We start from the raw sequence: 6118 nt of genomic DNA on the forward strand, positions 1-6118 counted from the left end.
ATGACCAGGGAAAAGCAAGAAAAAAGGAAAAAACTCACAACAACAGGAAAACTAACATTCAGTGATTTGTATTGAACACTTTGAAGGCTTGTGGCAAGAACTCCATGTACCATGTTAACTGATTTGGTTTTTTTCCAAGCAAACTTTGGAAAGTCAGTCTTGTATGATGTAGCTGACTTTAAAGCTAACTTTAAAAAATTGAATAAATAAAAGGCAATATCATTCGTACCTGAAATGAAAAATGAAAAACATTTTCCTCTGCAAAACATACTTTAAAGACTGCCTTTCAAACTAGTTGCTATGACTACCACAACACACTTAAAGGTATCTGTTTTAAAATGTCATCATCCTGCCATCGTGTGCCAATTTGAGGTACTGCTCACAAAACGACTAATATTGAAATCACTCAATTTTAAAGCTTGGACATTTTATCACTAGAAAAATACATGTTGCAATATAAACATTAGGTTTTAAGCACTCAGAATCATTAATATGCTATGATTCTGAATGAGAATGATTAATGCATATATATAAATGTGACGCAATGACTGGTTTTGCTTCTTTCACTTCAGACCTCGTGCTCTATAATATAAAACAGTTCAGAAACCAACAGCTAACTTGATGACATTGTTAACATTAACACTTTACTTGAAGAAAAATGAGTAATTTCAGTCTTGGGCTTTCCTCTTTTGTCCCAGTCTCATTAAATTCTAGATTGTGTAGAAAATCACTCATTTTGCACTCCATTGCTATACTAAATCAGCTGTGTTAATTAGGTATGCTGCATCAGATTACCCAGTCTTAGCAGAATTCATGCAGCACAAGATGGGAAAAAGAGGGAAAGCTGCTTTTTATTCTGTTTAGGCTACAGAAAACAAAATTTCTTTCAATGTCTGGGTGCATACTCAGCCACCTCCAAGCTCTGTATCAAAGTGATATGTGAGCACGAATCAACCTCTCCCTCCTCTTCCACAGGGAGATCCCCAAGCAAATACGCTTAAATTCCAGCAAGTAAGCACAGATACAACAGGGTTTTTTTTTCCCTTTTGTATTACTAAACAGCCGTAGGATCACATCTGTTTGAAGTAACAACTCCTCAGCTTCTGTTCCAACCTCGAGATTGAAACACTGATCAAAAACCTTGCGAGTCACATAAATGAGGCAGTAGCAGCCTTTTCTCTCATCCACTTCTTCAGTGCTAGACTATATTGAGTCTGCCTCACCCTCCTAACCCCTCTTGCTGACAGATGCAAGTTTCCTGTGTAAACCCAGAGCTAGCAGAGAGAGACAATACATTGCCAGCTGGCCAACATGAAAGTGAATTCACACAGCACTGATCTGTACTCCTAGGCCATGGAGTATATCTCTTTAACCACGTAAATTTTTTAAAAAATGAAATGACTGAAATAGCTCTGGACCCCCAGCAAGAAAGCATTCACAACTTCCGTAAAACTTCAAGCTCAGAAGGTGTGATTGAAAATAAATCACTGAAACTCTCTAGCCAGCCATTACAAATGAAGCAAAAGATTAACTAAAAAGTTATTCAAAATCTACACAAGGAACCTGAAATATTCCTGCTCCAGCTGAGGCAGGTTATAACTGTTAACTATCCACGTATAAACTTATCCAGTAAGATAGCTCAGAAATGGGAAGCTGTGCTGCCTCCATAGCAGAGCAACTCAATATTGCCCGGGCTAACAAAATGTTCTACATCTGTTGCAATCCTACCATTGCACACATTTAGGTCCTTCCAATAGCAGCCAGACACTGACAAGCTCTGTACAAAATTCTCTCATGAAAAACAGTTCCATTTCTTCATTTAATCTTCTACCCTATTTCACCTTATGACCAGAAATGAGATTAAAGGCTGCCACTAAGAACAAAGCTGTCAGAGGCAACCAGCCCATCTAGCCCTCCTCATCTCTTTCAAAAACTGATGGATTTTGGTGTCTCTGCTCTAACACCGAAGATTTAATTCTGCAAATAGTTACTCACACAAATAGTCCCATTGATTGCAGTGGAAGTACCTTCCCTGGGTTTGCGGAATGCCCTTCTTCTGCTATGCACATGCTGTGGTCATTACTCAGCCACTTGAGCAGCTGATGAGAAATGAATGTAATTAGACTTTCAGGGCAAAAGTCCAATGGGTTTAGAAGGGCACTAGCTGCATGTCTCCTCTGCAAGGGCTAACAAGACTCTCTTCAAAAGCATGTTACTTCAAACATTTTACCTGTTTATTTTTCACTTCAGGCAAATCTAAATTTGTGAACTAGTCAAAAACAAAGCCTATACTAAGGGCTCTTCTTCTGGGACCAGGATAACGGGACCTGGCAGGTTGTTCTAACCCCCTTGTTTAATTTGTGGCAGGAGAGATACCTAAGTCTCCTAATCTTGGAATAGTACCAAACATATGTAATTAACTCAGTATTGCTTCCTGCAGGTTGTTGCATTTGGACCTGTAAATTTTCCCCCTGCACCCCGACACCCCTTTTGCAACAGGAGCTGTCATCTGTGATGAGCATTTCCACTGCCTTGCAGGAGGGCTGTCTCCTACCTTAGGTCATTAGATTTAAGCAATATCCAAATAAATAGCTCAGCTCTGCAGAGAGGGACCTGGGAGTTTTGGTGGATAACAGGACGCCCAAGAGCCAGCGTTGTGCCCTTGTGGCCAAGAAGGTCAACAGCATCCTGGGTTGCATGAAGAGTGTGGCCAGCAGGTCGAGGGAGGTCATCCTCCCACTCTACTCTGCCCTGGTTAGGCCACATCTGGAGTACTGTGTCCAGTTCTGGGCCCCCCGATTCAAGAGACACAGGGAGCTACTGGAGGGAGTCCAGTGGAGGGCTACTAATATAATTAGGGGGCTGGAGCATCTCTCCTATGAGGAAAGGCTGAGAGACCTGGAGCTCTATAGCCTGGAGAAGAGAAGACTGAGAGGAGAACTTATCAACACTTATAAATATCTAAAGGGTGGGTGTCAAGAGGATGGGGCCAGGCTCTTTTCAGTAGTGCCTAGCGACAGGACAAGGGGCAATGGGCACAAGCTGGAGCACAGGAAGTTCCACTTGAACATGAGGAGGAACTTCTTCACTCTGCCGGTGACAGAGCACTGGAACAGGCTGCGCAGGGAGGTTGTGGAGTCTCCTCTGGAGATATTCAAAACCCGTCTGGACGCATTCCTGTGTGACCTGCTCTAGGCAAACCTGCTTTGGTGGGGGAGTTGGACTAGATGATGTCCAGAGGCCCCTTCCAACTCCTACCATTCTGTGATTCTGTGAAATAATGATAAGGTTTCCTGTGTTCATAATGTGTTGTGGCATAAAATAACTTGACATAATGACAAGGTCATAATAGGATTTTTATGGTACAGAGGAAGAAAGGCAACCTGGCACTCATGTCTGATCTTCTCCACAGGCCTGTGCTGCTCACGTAGCAAGCCCAGAGCAGGTGAGTGACCACCTCCTCTCTACAGCATTGTATTTGGGTCCATTTAGGTAAAGAATCTGTGCTAAACAAAAATGACTCAGTGGGCTGTTACACAATCAGCCAGCTTTGTTTATAGATCTTAGCTACACCTATGATTCTACGATTCTAGTGCTGATAACAAGGCAGGTGGTAAAGAGAGAACTCCTACAGGTCTGAAAAATAGGTCTGGTAGAGATCTCAAGAGGTCAGCTAGACTAATCTCTTCCGCTGCCCAAAGCAGGAAGTTACATCGATACAGTTTTCAGATGACATCTATCCTACAAGTGGTTTGTTAAGCTTGTTCTCAAAAATCCTCACTAGTGATGGAGACTATACGTTATCCCAGAAAATCTATTTAGTGCTTCCCTGTTCTTACTTTCTTACTTTCAGGAATTATTTTGTACTGTCTGAAAAATCTCTGCAACTTTATGTGTTCTTTATCTCTTCTTTGTGTTCTGCTTTGGTATATTGCCATTTAATTCATCAAATACGTAGTGTTGCCCTTAGTTGAAGGCATTTCTTGGGTACCTTTCTGTTCTCAGCAGTTCCGGATCATACTTCTTACATTTGGCAGAGCGGCTTTCACATTGCCTCTGAGTGGAGACCCTTACACTGTGCAGTCCCTTGCTGTCAGAGCACACATCATGAGTCATTTCCTTCTTTGATCTTTAGAACTAATATTGTCCAAAAGCCTCCCTTAAGCATTCACATGTACATTTTCTGATGTGCACCCATGTGTAAAAAAAAATGTCATGATACCAAAGAACATGCATCTGCAAATGCTGTTAGCTTGTGCAAAGTGGGTGGTATGGAATTTCCTCCATAGGTCAGCAAATAAACCTTGCAAGCTACAAGCTGAGCAGGCCTTTACACTTTTAAGCACATGCTGTATCATACATACATTGATGTGAAACCCTTTTATGAGCCAAAGAACAAGCTCGCTTCACCCCATACTTCTAGTCCTATACTTCACAAGGTGTCTGGCACTTAAAGAATATGCTTGTGCACATAGACGACTCAGTAAATGCTTTAAAATGCATTCAGTGTAGGAATTGAAGGAGTTGAAGTCCTCCTCAAAGGGGTCCTGGAGAACTGTGGTGGGAAGTTAAGCTTCTCCAACAGACCCAGGTCATTCTCACGCAGTATCTAAATGAAGGCATCAGAAGAAACAGAGAAGCATCATGGATGCAAACACCAACAGTTGCAAAATTCTCCTTGTTCTTCACCACACACGACAATGCCTTTCATTGAGTTGGCTGGAAAAAAGCAATTCATAGCTGATTAAAAACTAGTTAAATCTGAGGAAGAGTGTTATCTGAGCTAGCAGAGGGAAGAAAGTGTAGTGTGAAGTTTGCAGCTACTGAGTGAGAAAACCCTTTTGGCTGAAGGTAACCAACTTTCAGTGGAAGGGCCTTTTCCGAGAAAACACACACTTGAAAAGACAGTACAAAGTTCCCACCCCACCATCCAGGACTACTGTTTTGTGACAAATCTCCAAAGCAAGAACAGCTAATCCTCTGCATCAGTAGATGCTGACCCAGCCTTAATACCTGCCTTCAGCGCTTACTGTCTGAACTGCAGCAGGGCACTATTACTGAGCAAGATCATTTCTAACTTCATTTTATCTCCAAGGATGCTCCAAAGCATTCAGAATGGTGTATATTTGCATCTCCATGGCATTCAGTAGTCCAGGGCCCGGGACAGGAAAATATCCTTCATGGTTCCCAGCATGCTAACATGCTGCGCAATCATACTGTAACTGGCTGTGGGTAACGGGGTGAACTGCATTCACATGGGAAACAGAACTTTCTTACAATAAACTTCAAAAAAAAAACCCAAATTAATCTGGAAGGTTTGGAGAGCACTGATCCATCCCAATAAAAATGTTTACAGCCTTGACCTTTCTCTTGATGTCTGCTAAAGAATTGGAAAAAAATTTTCTATAGGCATGACCTAAGATTGAGAAAATGGTTTGAGAGGAAATTTTGTTTCCATTTTGCTGGAAAATTTTGAATATCTGTCAGGAGACCAGCCTCAGCTCCATGGTTCCTCCGAGCCCACAGTCAGCCGCTTCAACCCCCACTGTCCAAGCCCTCCCAATGAGCCTATCAGCAACATGAACATCTTTTGTTCTATACACACCAACACATCCTTACTGCAGGAACTCCAAAATACTGTCAAATTTCAGCTCAATTAAAAACATCCAGGTATTTTGATTTTCATCCTGAATGACAACACAGACAAAAAGTCATCTGAAAATGCAATTTAAGCTGAAATGTGAAGCTACTATTTCACATGCAATTAGTGCTGTTCTGGAATATGCATTAATATTTGTTGCTTTTGCAAGGTGACAGATTATCTTTATTGCAATTTATCCTTTACACCAGAGATATGCCATTCTGTGAGATAATATACATAAACTTTACTTAAATCAACTTCACAATTTCCCCCGTGGCTAAAATTCAACTGAGGAAAAAAATAACAGAGCCACACAGCTGTCTTGGTTCTACAGTAAATCATGAACTTTTCCCATTAATTTGACCAAGGAACAAAAAATATTGTGACCTTTGTGGATGAAATTACCAAACTTTTTAATACTGGTATCATTCTCTGTTTCTCTGCAACTGACTGAACAAATGTACCCCCACTATGTGA

Source organism: Leptosomus discolor, chromosome 5 (genome assembly GCF_034619465.1).
Source record: "Leptosomus discolor isolate bLepDis1 chromosome 5, bLepDis1.hap2, whole genome shotgun sequence".
Taxonomy (NCBI): Eukaryota; Metazoa; Chordata; class Aves; order Leptosomiformes; family Leptosomidae; genus Leptosomus; species Leptosomus discolor.